Raw genomic sequence first — 20,447 nt, forward strand, 5'->3', positions numbered from 1 at the left:
ACCAGCAAACCTGGAAGCACATCAAGTAGTTTTCCCAGCTATTAGTGTGGGTTACCATGCCCTGGCTATTATCCCCAGCTCCCAGCAGAGTTGCTGGTCACCATGCCCCAAAGTGCAGGTGATTGTTTCCAGTTTCTGTTGTGCATTGCTGCCACAGTCGCTTCTTCCCCCTCCCACATGAATTGATGCAGAGTAAGGAGAAAAGCAACAACTCAGAGATGGGCATAATAAAAGGCAGCAAAGAGCCTTGTGGCGTACCTGCTTTCTTTTTCTTCTTTCTCCAAGCCAGAAAGTTGCTCAGCATGAGCAAGCCAAAATGTAACTTGGCACCAGAACCAAAGATAAATGTCAGTATTTTCCCTGGCAGCTAGAAACAAAACGTTTCCGAGTGTCCAAGGATATTTTTCCTTTAGAGGATGGCCTCCCTGCTGTGTAAATTCTTCACTGGCCATCCCCCTGAGGGCAGGTGAGTGGGGTTTGCAGGGGAGCCCTAAGAGCTGCCCTGGCACTGGGGGTAAAGCTGCTCCCTGGTATGTGCTCCCCATGGGGTGCTGCAGGCAGCAGATTGTGTGCACCTGGGAAAGGGCAGGCACAGCAATGTCACCTCCCTGGTAAAGCCACCCCAAGTTCTTTGGTCACCATGGGGTACACTTACACACAAAATACAGCAGGCTAATGTGATTCAGAGTAATCAGAGAAGATAATTTACAGTCCTGTCTCTTTTGAATGCTGTAAAAATAAAGAAAACCTTATGGCAAGTTGGAGCAGCCTGTGTAGTGTATGTAGCAGGATAAATACCTCCTTTCAAGCAGCAGTCGAAACAAAAAACAGGATCAGCAGCCACTCTCCTCACCTCACAACTTGTCCAGCCTACTCCGCCCCAAGCTCCAGACTGCTTCTAGGTTCTCTTGCTTCAGAGGAAAATGCTTAACAGTTTGGTCAACTGAAATTGCTGGACAGCATCCTCTGGGGATACGCAAGGATTTCAGGAACCAGCATCAATCATGGAATGGCCATGACATGACTGTTACTTCTCATCAAAGCAGACGTACAGAGGTTTGAAGTCTGCACTATTTTTAGGTAGTTGGATGTCTTCCTGATGAAGATTCAACTTTCCACCACTGCAGTTCAGTAATTCTTCTTGATATCTTATTTTTTCCCAACATTATTTATTGTTTTTTGATCTTACGTGTGTTTCCAAGAACTCCATCCAGGAATATCGTAGCAAAGATAACAGTATCTTCAGCAAAGAAAGTAATTCACCTATCGTCATGGATCTTTTTCTTTTCTGCATAGTTTTAGACTGAGGGAAAACTGAAACAATGAATGAAATAGGCTGTGGATGAACATTAACTACCATATTTTATTTCAGAAGAATATTGGTAGGAAATTAAGATTACCGCAGGAAAAGGACTTGACTTTTTACAGTCCTGATCACCTACGTGCTTCAGTAATCCAGCATATCATAGAATCATATGTGTGATAGCTGTTGGGTATTTCCAAGTTCCCTCTGCAATCCAACCTTCTCCAGCCAAAAGCAGAATCCAACCCCATGTGTATAATTTCCACAGTAACAGCTACCACAAATCAGATGTTTTAACATATATTAAAAAGTATTCTTCTCAGTCTGGTGGAAAGGAGAAATGGCAGAGGGAAAAGCCATATAATTCACCAACTGGACAACGGTTTCTTGGCTGGTGTGAAGCTATTGCTTCCCCATAAGCAACAGATCTATGCAGATAGGAATTAATGTGGTCAGAGTTTTCTTAATATCTAGGATGAAATACTAGCTGTCAGAGTGAGAAAATTTTCTGTCCCCTATGGAGAAATATTTCTTCTCATTATGTATGCATCTTAGCACTGGGGTGATGAATTGCCAGCTTGCTTAGCACAAGTCAGATTAGAAGATCTTCTGTATTCAGGAATATTTTATTCATTATAAGTCTTCGCTTTATTAAATAGTAAACAAAGTAGCATCTCTGGTTGTTGGCTTTTATGTCTGGAGTTGAGAGGTGACAAATGACATGTTGAGACTTGGAAGATGCAAGGTTTGCAACTGGCAGACTCCCATGCAAAGACCACGAAATACATCTCTGAGTTGCTTTACACAAGGATGACTTCACTGTGCTACGTGAGGCTGTCCCTGACACAACCTGACATGTTGAAAAATGGAAAGAAATAGAAAAAATTACATGCTCCTCTAGAGTCTGAGTTAATCTCAAGCCACAAAGTTAACCTTGGAGAATTACACTGACTCCTTGATGCTATGGAGTTATACTTACTGTCTCTGCAGCAAACCTACTGATAGCTACTACTTGCAAGCAGAGGAGATTTCCATTTAAAATCAGGATTTTTCTCAGTGCTATTCACTATTGCATACTCAGCAAAGACAAGCAATCTTTGCAGCTGTCATAACCTTCATTCCACAACAAAACTGAGGAGATGTTAGTTAAACACAGAACTCCATTCCTTGGGACAGTTCACATCTTGGTGAGTCTCCTGCAGCAATATCTAGTGGACAGCCATTAGTACATCAAATTATGCAAGTTTGCAATTTGATCTTGACCAACACACTTCCCTTCTGTAGGAATTCTTTCACTGCTTTTATGCCCAAGGGATAGATGGAGAAGATATCTGTACACAAACTGTTTCAGCTGTGAAGCTAATACTGAAAAGGTAATTCTACTTCTGTTTATAGGGATATTCTGCTCTACAAAGCCTGTCTTAACAAGCTGTGAAATTCAACATTAAAAGAAACAGGAAAATGTATTTCCATTTATCCAAACTGGCCCTTTTTATAGTTTATTATGGCCTATATGAGACACAATGGCTCATCTGTGGCAGAGGTGCAAAATGGCATGCAGAGAGTTGACATTTGGTAGGATATGTGTCCTATCACTGAGCACTATTTAAGCATTGAAGAAAGCAGATTTGAATTAGCTGACTAGGGAGCAAATTATCTTAACTCTATAAGCAATATCAAGGGGGAGGAGAGCGCATGGACAGGTTTTCCTCTGTCCCAAGTTACAGAGCACTTTTGAGTTCAGATTATTAAATAAAAAGAAGGAAAATCTTAAGGGAGCAAGTAGAGGTTCATTTTCAATAAAAGCATTCTGGTTTAGATTATTATTCATGCTTATATCTGTAGAAATATCTTTTTTAGGTATTTGGGAAATGTGACATCTTCAGGGAAGCTTAACTTCATTATAGACAGATAGGAACAGCCTCACGCTCGTAGGCCCTTGTTTTCATGGGTGACTTCAACCACCCTGACATCTGTTGGAAGGACAGTACGGCCCGGCACAAGCAATCCAGCAGGTTCCTCAGCTGTGTGGAAGACAACTTCCTTCTTAAAGTAATAGAAGAGCCGACAAGGAGAGATGCCATGCTTGACCTCGTGCTCACCAACAGGGAAGGGCTCGTTGGAAATGTGACTCTCCAGGGCAGCCTTGGATGCAGCGATCATGAGATGCTCGAATTTGAGATCCTCAGGACAGTGAGAAGAGCGTGCAGCAAGCTCACTGCCCTGGACTTCAAAAGAGCAGACTTTGGCCTCTTCAGGAACCTGCTTAGTAAGGTTCCATGGGATATAGCCCTAGAGGGCAGGGGGGCCCAAGACTGTTGGTTGGTATTCAAGGATCACCTGCTACAAGCTCAGGAGTGTTGCATCCCAACCAGAAGGAAGTGCAGCAGGAGGGCCAGGAGACCTCCAGGGATGGATAAGGAGCTCCTGAGGAAAATTCAAATGAAAAAAGAGGCTTATAAAAGGTGGAAGCAAGGGCAGGAAGCCTGGGAAGAATACAGGGATGTTGTCCAGGAAGCTAGGGACTGGGCTAGGAAAACTAAGGCCCAGTCAGAATTAAACTTGGCTACGGATGTGAAAGATAACAGGAAGGGATTCTACAGGTACATAGCAAGTAAAAGACAGACTAGGGACAATGTGGGCCCTCTCCAGAAGCTATCAGGAGAACTGGCTACACAGGATTTGGAGAAGGCTGAGGTTCTGAATGACTTCTTTGCCTCAGTCTTCACTGGCAAAGGCTCTGATCACACCACCCACATCTTAGAAGGCAGATGCAGGGACTGTGAGAATGAAGACCTTGCTCCCACTGTAGGAGAAGAACTGGTTCGAGACCATCTTAAGAACCTGAACGTACACAAGTCCATGAGACCTGATGAAATCCATCTGCAGGTCCTGAAGGAGCTGGCTAATGAAGTTGCGAAGCTGCTGGCTGTCATATTTGAAAATATGGCCATCATGGCAGTCAGGTGAAGTTCCCAACAACTGGAAAAAGGGAAATATAACCCCATTTTCAAGAAGGGGAAAATGGATGACCCGGGGAATTACAGACCAGTCAGTCTCACCTCCGTGCCTGGCAAAATCTTGGAGCAGATTCTCCTGGAAGGCATGCTAAGGCACATGAAAATCAACAAGGTGCTTGGTGACAGCCAGCATGGCTTCACTAAGGGGAAATCCTGCCTGACCAATTTGGTGGCCTTCTATGATGGGGCTACAGAACTGATGGACAGGGGTAGAGCAGTTGATGTCATCTACCTGGACTTGTGCAAAGCGTTTGACACTGTCCCACACGACATCCTTGTCTCTAAGTTGGAGAGACATCAATTTGATGGATGGACCACTCAGTGGATAAAGAATTGGCTGGATGGAGCATGCAAAGAGTTGTGGTCAATGGCTCAGTGTCCAGCTGGAGACCAGTAACGAGTGGTGTCCCTCAGGGATCGGTGTTGGGACCGGTCTTGTTCAACATCTTTGTCGCTGACATGGACAGTGGGATTGAGTGCGCCCTCAGCAAGTTTGCCGATGACACCAAGCTGTGTGGTTCTGTTGATACGCTGGAGGGAAGGAATGCCATCCAGAGGGACCTCGACACACTTGTGAGGTGGGCTGATGCCAACCTCATGAAGTTTAACCATGCCAAGTGCAAGGTCCTACACCTGGGTCGGAGCAATCCCAGGCACAGTTAGAGGTTGGGCAGAGAAGAGATTCAGAGCAGCCCTGAGGAGAAGGACTTGGGGGTGTTGGTCGATGAGAAATTGAACATGAGCCGGCTTCAGTGTGCGCTTGCAGCCCGGAAAGCCAACCGTATCCTGGGCTGCATCAAAACGAGTGTGACCAGCAGGTCGAAGGAGGTGATCCTGCCCCTCTACTCTGCTCTTGTGAGACCTCACCTGGAGTATTGTGTGCAGTTCTGGTGTCCTCAACATAAAAAGGACATGGAACTGTTGGAACAAGTCCAGAGGAGGGCCACAAGGATGATCAGGGGACTGGAGCACCTCCCATATGAAGACAGGCTGAAAAAGTTGGGGCTGTTCAGCCTGGTGAAGAGAAGGCTGCGTGGAGACTTCATAGCAGCCTTCCAGTATCTGAAGGGGGCCTATAGGGATGCTGGGGAGGGACTCTTCTTTAGGGACTGTAGTGACAGGACAAGGGGTAACGGGTTAAAACTTAAACAGGGGAAGTTTAGACTGGATATAAGGAAGAAGTTCTTTACTGTAAGGGTGGTGAGGCACTGGAATAGGTTGCCCAGGGAGGTTGTGAATGCTCCATCCCTGGTGGTGTTCAAGGCCAGGCTGGACAGAACCTTGAGTGACATGGTTTAGTGTGAGGTGTCCCTGCCCATGGCAGGGGGGTTGGAACTTGATGACCTTAAGGTCTTTTCCAACCCTAACTCTTCTATGATTCTATTATTGTTTTCAGCAGGCCTTTGGAAGTCAAAATCATTCATCTCAGAGGCAAAATTTTTTGTGTTCTGTGAATTTCTGTGAGGTCCATTGAAAAGGCAACTGCTGGGAACTACCACAGCTTTTCCCATGTTGGTTTACTCAGGAAAGGTCAAAGCAATCTGCCAATACAGTAATTGGACAATATCACCTCTTTAAAGACCTGAGTACTCACTGACACTAGACCAGTAATAGGCGGTGAAGTATTAGGAGAAACTGCCCAGCAAAAGCAGGATGAAATTTCTGGGCTAGATTTAAAAGAGAAGAGGGTTAGGAAGGCTTAGTAAAACAAGTAAACCTGATTTCTTCCAGCTCCAGGATCTGGACCTACTACTTAATGCCTGACATGATACCTCCACTCTGAAGCTGACAAAATAAATGCCTGCAATGACAGCTTGTGTTACTGGATAAATGGCAAGAATCAGCATTTCTTGATGTGTGACACAGGGGGCTGCTCTCCTCTGGCTTTTTTCTCCTTAGAAAAACAAGCCAGGACATTCGATTCCCTATTCCCCAGTTATTAAATAGTGTCATGTAAGGTACCGCGTCAGTTCCTGATGCATTAGCAAACAGCAGATTTAAGAGTCTCTGGGTGATCTTTTTTTGTCCCTCCCCATGTGCATGTGTTTTCTTACAAACCCTTCCATGACACAGTCATATTTTAGACTTTCCCACAGGATGCATGCCTCATTCTGTACAACACAGGATAATCACACCCACTGACAGAAATAAATTAGCATAGCAATCTTAATCTGGTATTTCCTAATTTTCCTAATTTCCTTATCCTTCAATGTTCGGCTGTGCTAATCTAGACAATATTCTTCTAATGTAATTTTTTTAATGTTATAATTTAAATAAATGTATGCACATTTGTGCATCTCTCCATCTATTTGGATCTGTTAATGTATTGGTAAACACAAAAGAAAAAGATAAAAGCTGTTTGTTTTTAATTCTTTCAGAACTGTTTGATCTCTCTTTGCTTGTTTTAGCAGCTGCCTGACTGTTTTTCCTCATATGTAAACTTCAAAGTCAATCAGAGGTCAAAACTCTGGACAAAGAATAACGAAAACAAGTGACTGGCCTATGTGATGGGAGAAGCGGAGGAGCTGGGTTGTAGTATATTGCCTGTTTCTGGACATGGCAGGGGGTGAAATTATCTGCCTCTTGCACATAGCATTTCTTGATCTGAACATTTGGAGTAGTTGAAGCCTGTGTACTTGCCTGGAAATCTATCTTACCAAGAAATGAAGGACGCAGCCATGTACTGGAGGACTTGACATTCTCTGGCTATTCTTGGTTCAAGCAATCTGGAAATAGCTTTATAGATTATTGTAAAAGTGCTGGAGAAAAACAGCCTTTTACTGGTTTCTGTTGAAAGCAGAGACATTTAGGGGTGGGTATAAGTTTTAACTCCGAGTTTGTTATTTACTATTTCTGGTTATAGGAAAATCAACAGAAAAGCAAGACACAGAGAGGCAGCTTCTGTGGCAGAAGCTATGTCAGGAGCATTTTATGTAGGCATGTGCAATTGTGGTACAGCATGTGTCTGGAGTTCACGCCCTTTTTATTTCCTTTGAGAGAACATCTGCCTTCCCCTCCTTCATCCATCTGCAGAATCAGGCCCCTGCTTGTGGAGAGCCCAGCAGAGGGCCACAAGCAAGAGAGTCCCCGAGGCAGGGGTTGTAGCAGCTGGTGAAACAGCCTGCAGGGATTGGGAGCACCTTTGTGATTCACACCTCCTCGCGGCAGCTCCTGCCAGCAGAGCTGCTGGAGGGGCCCCAGCAGAGGCAGAGGTGCATTCCACCCTATACAGACATATGTATATGGTGTGTATATATATATATAATATTTAAAAATATTATACCCTATATAGTATGGATATACTATATATACTATTATATACTATAATATTTAAAAATATTCAATATATAATATTTTTAAGTATTATATAGCATATATAATACAATAGATTACATAATATAGAATTATAGTAAAATATGTATTATATGTTATATATAAGGCCACGAGTCCTCAGATTTTGTACAGATATTTAGATTAGGTATTAGGAAAAAATTCTTCACTATGAGGGTGGTAAGGCACTGGCACAGGTTGTCCAGAGAAGCTGTGGCTGCCCCATCTCTGGCAGTGTTCAAGGCCAGGGTGGACAGGGCTTTGAGCAACCTGCTGTATTGGATGGCGTCCCTGCCCATGACAGGGGGTTGGAGCTGGATGACCTTTAAGGTCCTTTCCAACACAAACCATTCTGTGATTCTATGATTCTATGAATTTGTGTAAATGACCTATGAGCATAATCTGTTCTGAAAATAATAATAAAAAAAAGTCTTTTCCAGTTTAACCAACAGGGAGGATGGAAATGGACCAGTGCCACCCTTATATGCAGAATGCATTTCCCCTAGTCTTCCTTGCTAAGGAAGTTAATCAATCCTAAATTGTGGATACCTTCTGCTTTTCCTATAGAAGGCTTCAAAATATGTGTTTTGCACTATATGGCCAGAACCAGGTATCCGTGAAGCTATAAATGTAAGAAGCCCCTCAGAAGTGTAAATTGTGAGAAATATTACAGGGGGTCTGAAAATGCCAAAGCAAACACAGTATCCCTTCTGCAGGATACTGGTGACAAAAACATCAATTAAAATACAAATTAAATAATTTTAAGCATTTGCCCTAAATAGATTAGCTTGTATTTTTTGCTCCTTCCACTCCCGCAAGAAAAAAAAATCAAATTATTAATTTAATGCCCAGGTTCTTGTTAAGCTAAAAGCCAGGCTGTGAACCCTGGGGCTGCAAGCTGTGCTGAGCAAGACTGATCTAGAAGACACAAGAAAGACAATTTATTGCTTGGGGAAGCAGACAAATTTTTCCCAACTGCATGAATAGCAGCAAGAGGTGTAGCCCACCACTGGATGGGAAAGAAGCTGTGACTGGACTTCCCCGAGGCTTGTAGGGTGGTAAATGACTAAGAGAGTGGCAGGAGGAACTATTATAGACCTAGCTGTCTGGTGTGATAAGAGCACACCTTTCTTCCACTGTGGGCCTCCCTGCAAGGGCTAAGAAGAATTACAGACTTGAAACTGCTCCTAATTCAAGGAATATGTTTAATGTGTGGCTTACTGTCCCTTGACCAGAAGCAAAATTATTCTCTGTAGCTTCTCATTCAGTGCTTTTTTCTACATATTTTAAGGCCACTGAACATCATTCTTTCCCTTAATTAGCTTCTCACCAGTTTGTTGTTTTTTTTCCTCTGAGTGTTAATTTTTAGATGTTTCAATTAGTTTTGCAAGAATTAAAGTTCTACTCACTTTTTCTTTCATGGCTAATCACCACAGATCCAACTCATCTCTGATGTTAACACCAAAGTGAAGAAGAAGAAAAATAAACCAGCAAGAAGTCAGTGTGAGAAAAGAAAGAAAAAGTGTGAAGTATATCTGAAAAGCCACCTAGGAAAGGGATTTAAGTGGTGCAAAGAGAAGCTAAAGGGATGCAGGAGAAAGCAGCTGGGAAACAAAAGGAGAGAGACAGCTGGAACAAAGCAAGCTGCGGCAGCCCTACTGGGAGGAAAGGGAAGTAGGGTCAGGAATGGAGGGGGGGAGATGATGTTTGGTCTTTAAATGGAGGATGAAGAGCTTGAAGTGAGGAGTTAAGAGACAGGAAGGAAGCCAGTGAAGGCAAGTTAAGAGTGGACGGTGATATAGTTTATGTAGTGAGGAAAAGATTACTTGAGCAGTAGAGTTGGGCACCATGTGCTGATGGACTGAATAATGTATAATCAGCTTGAAGCAGCTGTCATGATTCTTCAGGAGAAGACCTAGAAAAGAATACTGAGGCTTATTTTCAATCCTTTTTTAACCCTGGGTCTCTCCATATAAAGGATGAGCATTGTGTTGCCCTGAGCACTAAGTGAAGTGTGCTGTGTTTTGTGCATTGTCATTGATTCTAAATGCTTTTTGTGTTTGGGGGCTCTGAAAACAGAGGTCAAGTACTAGCAAATTCTGTTTTATGTGAGAGATTTAGTTAAATCCTAAGGACAAAGGCAGACTACTAGAAACAGCTATTGAGTGTGAAAGTTGTGTAAATCTGCATTACCATTTCTCAATATCAGTTTTTACACAGGTTTGTAATTTGGGGTTTTTTGAGGAATGAGAGGGGAATAAACTGCAGAAAAATCAAGATAAGTCTCACAGATGTTATTTTCGGCATGTAAAGTAATTGTCCAGTAAATGCTTGGAAAGAGATTCCAGGAAACGAGTAAGGAAACACACAGAGTAGGATGGAACAATTTCTGAATATAGTCCTGGTCATAGTATTCTAGTAAGTGTAAATTGCAGGGCTTGGAATGGACTGCGCTGCCTAAGATTTTCTCATCCATTATGGACAATAGCAGCAAACCAGAGTTTCAGCAATTAATAGCTCACTGCTAATCACAAATTCCCGATGAATAACCTGAGCAAATTGCTCTGCTGCAGAAAGCTCAGGAGTCAGTGACTGGAAAATATTTTTTCACTTGTTCAATATTGAGACATTACTGTATTAGCCTGCTGTGCTTTAGAAAGTTTGAATTTTGCCATACCAACCCATCTTTTTCTTGTTTAAATAACAAGAAGTAAAGTAACATATTAAGAAAAGCCAAGTTACTGAAACTGAATGAAGCTTATTTACTGACAGGTAGAAACCAGGAGATACCACATAGCTACTCCATTTCAATGCACACTGATCCTTTCACTTAACAGGTGATAAGGAAGGAATTTTTGTTCAGCTGGTGATAAGGCAGTGTGGATCTGCCTCTGAAGAAAAGAGGATCATCTTATAAATCTAGCTGTCCTAGTGCATGAAGTTGGAAGATAGAGAGGATGAAGTCATACATCTATGGAAGCAAGAAACCATTCAGTTTGCTCCCAGTTTTGAAACTATGTGTGAGTAATGCAGCTCCTTCTCCCAGTGTAGGATTCAATGTACAGGAAAAGTCTCACAGACAGTGGGTCTAAAACCAGACACATCGGAATATGCCACAAGCGAGGAAAGGCTGGGGTCCCAGAGGTGTGGTGAGTATCACATTCCAGTGCCCTGAGTCCCTCTGGGTAATTACCCTTCCAAAGCATAGCTTCACCTCCCCGTGGCTGCCAAGCTGGCATGCAGGGCTTTGGGGGTCACAGTGAACCCACTACATTTTACCTGGAAGCTAACCAACAGCTGGCGCAGACTCACTAGCCCCTATCTGTTCCACCAAGATGCTCTCTAGTAAATAAGCTGTTGTGCCACGCCAGGGTGGTCCTTTCCTACAAGCTTCCCACACAGCTCAGCACCTCTGTGCAAAGACATCTTGCAGACATCCACGCCGACAGACATGACTCATTTTGGGGAGTCTGCGTACGCGGTTTTGCAATAGTCTGATCAGGACATGAAAAAAGACAGTAACAAAGTATGTACTCAGACTAATCACTGATCATCTCCCCCAGCGCACAAGGCCAACATTTCTTCCCTTGTCTTCCAGTGGTGTGGCATTACTTCCAATGCATCACAGATGGCTCCCCCTCAGACTAAGTCCAGTCCCAACAAGCCCAAATGAAAGGCGGGATTGCATGGCTCACGTCAAACAAGAAGGGGGGACTTCAAGCTGACAAGACGCAGAGCGCACACCCTTCTGGTGGGGGATGCTCCGGGTGTGGGTTTGCAAAACTGATTTAAAGATGGTTGCAGTTCCAGCTGTCTGAGTGATAAGACTGTGATGTTCCAGTGCCTTTTTAGGAATGAGTCAAGAAGGAAATAGTAACAGCTAACCAAAAATAATCATGTGGTCATCAAATAGTAGAAATACTGGCCACAAGACATTCCTGATGTATTTACCAGCCGTGCAGATAACATCAGTGACCGCTGCCTGTTATAATTACGTGATTTTTTATAATTGGATGGATTTCTATTTGCTACTCCTGTATTCAAATTACTGAAACTACAAGTACTATATCCAAACTATTACAGAACCTGGGTTTGTTTCAGTGAAAAGAGTCTTGTGATTATCCAATTTGAAGTAGTTCCCAGCACTCCTTTGTGGTAGCCATGCCATCATTTTCCTCACGTACAACAAAGGTAGCAGCATTGTGCTGCCTGTGCTGTAAAATGCCCACAGCAATTCAGACCATGTCTGCATAGCGCTCAGCAGATGTGATGGTGTAATCCAGCTGGTTGAAGAACAGCTGCATGGAGCTGCGGCAACATGGCCTTTGGAGCCTGGCCAGGTAACATACTGGTTAGTGGAGGCTGATTTTGCCACTGTGGGTACCTCAGCTAGCTGGCTAGGAACTAGGTTGGGTAAAACTGGAGGTGTGGAGTTGTAAGTCTCTTTTCTGCACATTTACAGGCAAAAGGACAAGCTTCTGGTCTTATGACCTGGGGCTAGCAGGCAACTCAGGTTTGGGTTAAGAGGATGCAACCACTGCAACTTCAGTCAGCTGAATTACATGTCTGTCAGTGTGGTGTGGACATTGCCATGGGCATTTTACAATGCAGGCTGCTGCCTTCATAGGACTGTAAAATGATGGCACGGCCACTGCAAAGGAGTGCTGTGATCTACATAAAATTAGGTAAACGAAAGACCTTTTAGAAGCATAGAATGTTTTGTGTTGGAAGGGACCCTAAAGAACTTCTGGTTCCAACCCCCCTGCCATGGGCAGGGATGATATTCATTACAACAAATCCAAACTCCATAATAATTTGGAGTTCTTATAGTGTCAGTAATTTGCTTAAAAATTAGTCTATGGCAATAGTGGAATAAGTCTAGTTCGGACTTATTCCATAGTTTCACCAAAGCTTGGCACACAAACAGGAGCAAGAAATTGCAGAAGTGTAACAATATAACCCTTTACAAGCACTGCTTTTGCGTACACATTCACAGCTATGTTTTCATTTGATGAGACTCTTGAAGGACAGCTTGGCTTGCCATACTACCTCTCGTTTCTATGGTAAAGGTGCTAGAACATTGGCCGGAAGCAATTTGCAAGTGTTTGTACAGCCATGGACCATGAATGAGTAATCACCTTGTACTTTTTTTAACCCAGTGCTTCACAGAGCAGCCTCATCTATTCTTACAGTGCACTTTGATGTGTCAGGAGTGTCATTACAAATCTACTGTGAAGAAATGAGCAAACATGAATTTTCATGAGATCGCAGCACAGCCCTGGACAGAGGATTTTGAATGTATTTCTCTCCTTTAATAAAAAGGCTCTCTCTGATGCAGTCACCCAGAAAGACTACAGATTAAATGTAAGAAACACAAAACCAAGCTCTACAAATATTTTAGAGCGTTTTTAAGCAATTCTTTTTCTATCTACTTGCTTCCTTTGTATTTCCAAGCTCATAGCAATACCTGTTATCCACACACTCATCCACCCCACATACTAAATGCACTGTTGTACCTAGAGGGAAATCCCACAATTCATCTCCACATCTAGTAATACCCCTGACAGAGTTTGCTGTGGATTTTGCATTATATGCAGACTGTGCTGGGTTTGCAGGGCTGAGACCCTGCACAGTGCTGAAGAGTTTGTGGCACCATCAGTTATGCAGAAAGCTCTCCTAACCTGTGCCAGGCACCAGCAGCTGCTCAGAGGCAGCTCAGGATGATCCTGCCATTCTCCCTCGTGGAGAAGGGGCTATATTTGCCTCTGTGGAAGAAGTAGGCAGAGGAGTTAGCTCCTTTTCCCCCCTCTGCCTAAAAACTCACTATTGAGAAGGTAGCACATTGGGTCTAACACACTTTTACAATGGATCTCAGTAAAAGGCCCATCCCTGTCCTTTAGTTTGTCCCTTTGTCAGGTTATTTTTGCTCTCATCAAATTAGGAGTCTAAGTGCCCCCTTCTCTGTTTCACGCCAGTTTAAGGCATTTCCTCTGACTTGAAGTAATAATAATAACAACAACAATAATAACAATACCAATAATAATAACAATGATAACAAGAAGAATAATGATGAATAATAATCATAATAAAGAAGCACAATAATGGGGTAAGACTGATATAAAATTGCCACCTTCCAAGTATTAAGAGTTGAATTACCCAGGAGACTCGAATGGCATTTTGCAACAGGAAGTAGGAAGTTTGGTGTCTTTTATCTTCCAGGAGAGGAGGGAGAGATTAACCCTTTGATTCTAGACCTGAAACAACTTGCTCACACTTTCATACATGTAGTTTTCTGCCTATGATCATACCTATAAAACTTCCATTTCTGGATTTTGGGTTGCTATGGCAGAACGAAATCAGAATTATAATAAAAAATTAATTCTAAATCCTCTCTGTCCTTTTAAGACTAGACTCTCTCAAAGCTTACAGGTGTGCTCTAAAAGTAGTAGAGCTCTACAAACATAACAGTGAGTGTTGGTGCAAAATAACTATTAGTCAATTGTCTAGTGACGTGAGTTTAATAGGACAATTTGAAAATATCCCAAGTGTGAACAAAATCAGTAATTCAACTTCTGTGATTTAGTTATTAAAGCCACTAAAAATGACAAAGTCGACTCATTTATAATTCCTGTCGTTCCAATGAACTTGAATTCTTTTTCAGGGATGAAACTTTTTTAATATATATATTTTTTTAATATCTGGAAGAGAGTCATATGAAATGCACGGGTTTTTAACAACTGCATGTTTAGTGCCATTTGAGTGCCTTAAATTGAAGACGCAAGCCATATAGAACTCCATGAAGATTCATTATATAAAAGAAATTGTCTGCAACTCATGTTGCAAAACTTTATGCTGTGAGTGTCAAGAACTGCAACTTCTGCCAATCTGCCCAGGGAAGGATTGTATGAAGCCCACTCTATTTATTCCAGCAAAGTTATAAAATGTATAATTTAGAAGTTAATTATCTGTTAAGGGCTGAAAATGCTAAATATTTCCCAGGCCCAAGATAAAACCCTGGCTTTTTATGGATTTGACATAGCCTTCAGCAGAGCAAAGCATCTGTAGGCAGTGTAGATATTTGGGACAACATACATAAAAACAAACCCAGGAGAATCAAAGCTAGGCTACTTTTAAACTCAGCCCAGTTTACTTTTGACTTTTGTCTTCAGAAGAGCAGTTATTTGAGCAAGAACTGCAAAACTAATCCAATCACAAGAAACATGATACATGTATATGGGGGAAGTAGAAGTAAGGTGTGAGAGAAATTTGTTCTGGGAGAGAGCACTTAGGGTTAAGAACTGGAAAACTAAGAAAAATTCTTGATGTTGTAGGTGATTCATAGCTAAAAAATTAATAGCAGAGCGGAAAGCCAGATTCATGATAGCTTAATGTGCAAGGAGGTCTATAATGATGGTAATCATACTACCTATAATGGAAGTAAAAAGACACAAATAATATATGTTTTATATCCTGATAGATGATACCACCAGGAGATTATTTTTTAGCTCTTGCTTTAATATACTTATAACTTTCTGAAACCTTCTTTTTTTGCAGGCTATATTTTTCCATGGCTTTTCTTTGACTTAAGACTTGAGTTTGTTTGGGTTTCTGAAGATTTCAAGTAAGAACTACGTGGGCCATTTTTAAGCTCTTGGATAGTGAAAATAAAAAGCTTTTTCCCAGGGTGAAAGAAGAATTTCTGGCATCTTAACATTTTCTGTACCCAAGAAGTGGCTTCAGTGGGAAAACAGCATTTGCCACGGAAATTGTCCTTACTGAGGTATGAAGCTTTCAGCATTCCAGTGGAATTTTGTTTTGATTTGATTTCAAATCACTTTGTAAGCTTTTGCCATACATTGGTCACAGGGCTTTTTTCTGCACTTTTAAAGCATAAAGGAAAGGGAGCCTGAACTGCATATGTATTAGTGGTTGATATTGGCCTGAGCCATATGGTGACCAGATATTTATCCTGTGGATTGCTGTCTATCTCTGGGCTCACAGCTCCCCTCCCTTCCAGAGAAAGCAGAAGTTACTTTGGGAGTGTCTACACTGCACTGTTTATACAACTATGCCCTTGTCTGCTGGCAGCAAACGCATCTGTGTTTGCACTGGAGCAGACAACCCCATCCAGTTTACTTCCTCCCTTGAAACAGTTTCTGTTCAGATATGAGCCTCTCCATCAAACCAGACCACTGCAAAGTTCCAAAAGGTGATTTATTCCAACATCCTCCACCCCTTATGTCTAGCTTGTTCAAGAAAATGCAACAAAGATTTAGGTGCCCCATTTCTTATACATCACTCACTGCTCGCAGGCAGTGGGAGCGGTTTCTTCTGAGGATTCTGGACTGAAAATGCACTGTGCTGTAAAGAGGAAACAGCAGCAACTGCCCTTTGTTGGAAAGCTGGGATGCACTGGGATATGCAAGGTCATAGGACTGGAGCCTCACATCTTTTCGAAAGCTGCAGGAAAACATACATATTTATAAATGTATGTGTATAAGTTGCCCTGTTTCAGCATCTGTAGATGTTTGAAAGATACTACTTTTGTTGAGTCTGTCCATGCAAAATTCTCTTTTGACCTATTATATCCAAATTTGTCTTCTCTTGTTAGCAACTTTTATTGCCTAGGTGATTTATATTCTGTTCTTTTCTATTCTATTTTATTACCTTCCAATCTAATCCAATCCATCCCTGTTCTAGTTCTTTTACCTCATCCTGCAAGAATCAAGATGCCTTTTCTCAGTACACTAAATGATACAATATCTATCTTATTTCTCTGTTTTCTCTTTTCTATCAGTAAAGCATTTTAATGTGTTCACTATCCAAAGCACCTTGCCCCTCACACCTTGAGCTTACAGTCTGTAACTTCTTGAGGAGTTTTTTGAGTGCTTATATGAGCCCCCAAGAGAGGTGAAGGGGCTGCACTGCATTTGGCACTGTAACTGCAGCTTAAAATTAGCTGCTTATAGCCACCAGCATTCATCACCTAACACTTTATTTTTCAGATATGAGATCAATATTGGTGTGACTTCAGTATACAGTTCAGATATGTCTGCATGAGCAGCCATCATTCCTTGCTGAAGTAAGAAACTCCTGCAAAAGGCCTTTCTGTTGCACAGATGAACTTTAGCAATGTTTTGCCCAATGACTGGATTTGTTGACCAGTCTTCATCTCAGAGCTTTGAGCTATACTGGTTTGTGCTATTAATTATCAGAAGAACTAGAGCTGCAGCAAACCTGAGCCAGCTTTGTATGGCAAACAAGGAGAGAGGGTGGTGGACCAAAGGTAGGCTCAATGTAGTATGATTTAACTGCTGTAGGTTTCATGTTGACTAAATAGGAAGTTGAATGTGAATGTATTACTAACTTGGCCTAATATGGTGAAGAGGATATAGTCTCATTTCTGCTTGTGTAACTCTTCTGAAGTCAGTAGTTGCTTCAGAAACACGTTTCCTACCCTTTTCTCCCATTTTGATGGTACGCACCTTTTAAAAATGCACACTCCATGACCTAAAAACCCTAGATGACCTTTCACTTTATTGCAAGCTCTTCCACTTTTTTTTTTCTTAGGTTTTCATGAGAGGATGGGAGTAACCATGGCTGTTCAGAGACGGCTGAGCTAACACTTGCTGAGTATTCCATTGTTCTTCTGCTCTTGCTGTTTGCTCGCTTCCTGAAATAGGCACTACTGAAACCTCTCAGAATTCACAGTCTTGTTACTCTAATGTACCTGAATGCTATTTACATGATAAACACTATTTATGTGTTTATAAACACATTTAATGTACTTTTCATAAGGTATGGTATAATATTTTTTGGGGAAGCCAATGGAATAATTCTACAGTTTACTGCATGTCTGTGTTTAATAGGAAATTGCAATGCCTACCAAACAATCAGCTTTTAGGTCAGTGTCAATTTGTCTTACTTGTTTCACACTAAAAGCAACAGCATTTAGATATCTTATAAAATAGGCAAGACAACATGGATAGGAGGACTATGATTCCTTTTTTATTAAGTTCGCTCTGGGGCTGCCAACATAAGAAGAACATGGACCTGCTTGAGCGAGTCCAGAGGATGGCTATGGAGATGATCAGAGGGCAGGAGCACCTCTCCTATGAAGACAGGATGAGAGAGCTGGGGCTGTTCAGCCTGGAGAAGGCTCACAGGAGACCTTAGAGCAGCTTCCAGTAACTAAAAAGGGCCTACAGAAAATCTGGAGAGGGACTTTTTACAAGGGCCTGTAAGGACAGGACAAGGGGGAATGGCTTTTAGCTGACAGAGGGGAGATTAGATATTAGGAAAAAATTCTTTACTGTGAGGGTGGTGAGTCACTGGAACAGGTACCCAGAGAAGTTGTGGCTGCCCATTCCTGGAAGTGTTCATTGGTTGGATGGGGTTTTGAGCAACCTGATCCAGTGGAAGGTGTCCCTGCCCATGGCAGGGGAGTTGGAACGAGATGATCTTTGAAGTCTCTTCCAACCCAAACCATTCTATTATTCTATGAGAATGGGCTTCAAGATCCAAGCATGTGAATGAGCATTCACTGGATTAGCAACTATTACATTACACTCTCAAGTTACAACGTGATGGTTTATCACACCAGACGCTTAACACATACCTGCTTTTAAAATTAGAATTGATTTCCCTTTTTGCTCTTTGTAGCCAAAGCCTCCCTTTCACGCTTTCTAAGCAGTGCTCAGTTTCCTAGATAGTGGGGGAAAGTACCTCCCACACAAATTCTGTTCTATTTGAGACAGACAGACAAGCACTTTTAATCCACCATGGTCATGAGAAAGGCCCAGTCTGACAGACTTATTTGAAACACACAGAGTTTGCTCACAGCTGAACAGAAACACAGCAGTCTCCCTCACCACAAACAGTGGAAGAGGCATTCTGGAGTACCAGTCTAGGGGCAAGATCCTTCACTAGAAAATAAACACGTGAACCTGAGTCTGTCTGACGCCCAGCTCTTGTATCTCTGTGAATTCTCCCAGTTGCCAAGCTAATGGATGGTGCTTCTCTCTACTTACTGTGTTGAACCTGGGCCAATGTAAAAAAACCCAGAGTAATGCAAAGATGTGAAAGGCAAGTGAGAGTAAGACCCGTGCACCTTAGTTGCAGGGAGACCTGGAAAGGATGGAAGAAAGCTTTGCATTTCCATGAGTACCTACATGCTTCCCCACAGATTCTGGATAAAACACATAAGCAGCACCTGGAGCATGGCTCAGGACTTGTGTCACTACAGGGTGACCCTGCCCTGAGCTGCAGATTTGGGCTTCTTCCTCCTTACTCTATTACAGGCCTCATGAATATTGCATTCTTCGCAGCTAGGTGTTTCAAATCATCCCACTGAGGTCTGGCTTCATCCCTGCCTGTGTTTTAACATCTGAACCCAGTCTCTGTATCTGTAATGATTTTTATCTTGCTTAATATGAGGAGCGTAAGAAGCATTTTCTTTATAAGAAGCATTTTCTTTGTATTTTAGGAATTACTTTCTGCATCACACATGAAACGATCCCAAGCCTACACCCTGTAACTTTTGCGGAGTATATGAGATGTTCTCTTCGGACTGTGGTTGCTGAAATGGAACATCTGCATTTCCAAGAGCAACCAAACCCTCCAAATCAAAGGGCTGTGGTAACAGCCAGCACAAAACGAGTGAAAGTAAACATGAGTGTAAAGTTGTTGTAGCATGTATTTTTGCTTTAACTGTACATACTTCTTATTAGAAAACAAAAACAAAAACAAAAGATGCAGGCAGCTGTGGACAAGACAAAGCAGAATGCTGTTTCTTTTTTCTCTCTGACTAAAACAAGATCGCAAGGAGTGAATATCCAGGATCGAACAGCACTTGGCTATAGATCATTTGGTTCTTAACCTTGACATTGAAAATAACTCAAAATGCTAGCGATTCAGGTCTGCTATTGGCAGCTGTTCAGCAAACATAGATTAGATTAATGACTCGACATTCTGTGTATAATTTTTAGTCATCTTTGTAAAAATGCCATTGCCATTTCTGGAACTGCAGTGGAAGTCAATGAAGTGAATCAGTACAGTGTCCTCTGCCCGATATGATTTGAAATCATTAGTTCCGTGCAGTTCCCTCACTGGAAGAAACAATCCCTACTGCAGTCCCAGAGTAACTTTAAACTGGAAACACCTGTATGCAAAGATACGCTGTATAGGTTACACGTTTAACGCTGCATCTAACCTTTAAAAGTTAGGTGTGCTACCTTGCACATGGCTCTTACTAGGTCATCAGCTGGGCTGCTCTGAGTTTGTGCTGTTGGGAAGCCGGCCTCTCTGGAGGTCAACTTCTCCAGCCCTCCACGCTCAAGCAAAGCTACCCACAGCCGGCTGCTCACTGTCCAACGGATTTAGAAGATCCCCAGGGATGCTCCACAGACATCCCCCGAGCTGGGTCACCCCACAGGCACCTGCCCCCTCCTTGCGGCCAGCAGATCCCTGCGCTGTTTCCCTCAGAGGAAGGCGCGGGCAGCTCTGCGGTGCCTTCAGGGAGCCAGGGCAGGCGTTCGGCGGGCAACATCGTCCCCTGGGGGCGCAGTGGCCGCTTTCCCTGCGGGAAGCCACCGCCGCTCGCACCTCCTCCCGCCGGCACCATCGTGTGCATCGAGCACACGGACAACGGCTACGAGGGGCGCGCCTCGCCGCGCTCCCGGCCCCGGCTGTCAAACCCGCCCCGACGCCGGGGCCGTTGACGAGCGCGCGCCCCCTCACCCACCGCACGCTCGCTCCCGCCGCCGCCCCGCCCTTTTCCCTTCCCGGGCCTGGCA

General features: G+C 42.8%; 1 long non-coding RNA gene across 3 annotated transcripts; it reads right to left on the reverse strand.

Annotated features, from left to right (window-relative positions):
• Nucleotides 1-9,248: 9,248 nt before the first annotated feature.
• LOC134171002 (uncharacterized) lies at nt 9,249-20,195 on the reverse strand. Of its 3 annotated transcripts, none has more exons than XR_009967446.1 (3): nt 19,887-20,195; nt 15,957-16,113; nt 9,249-9,568 (listed from the first exon to the last, which is right to left on the reverse strand). It is a non-coding gene; the product is annotated as an uncharacterized LOC134171002 (long non-coding RNA). The 3 variants fall into 3 exon arrangements; XR_009967447.1 differs by having other exon boundaries at nt 19,865-20,195; XR_009967448.1 differs by having other exon boundaries at nt 18,525-20,195.
• Nucleotides 20,196-20,447: the final 252 nt, after the last annotated feature.

Source organism: Pezoporus occidentalis, unplaced genomic scaffold (assembly GCF_034315485.1).
Source record: "Pezoporus occidentalis ecotype Australia unplaced genomic scaffold, CSIRO_AGI_Poc_V1 ctg4, whole genome shotgun sequence".
NCBI lineage: Eukaryota > Metazoa > Chordata > Aves > Psittaciformes > Psittacidae > Pezoporus > Pezoporus occidentalis.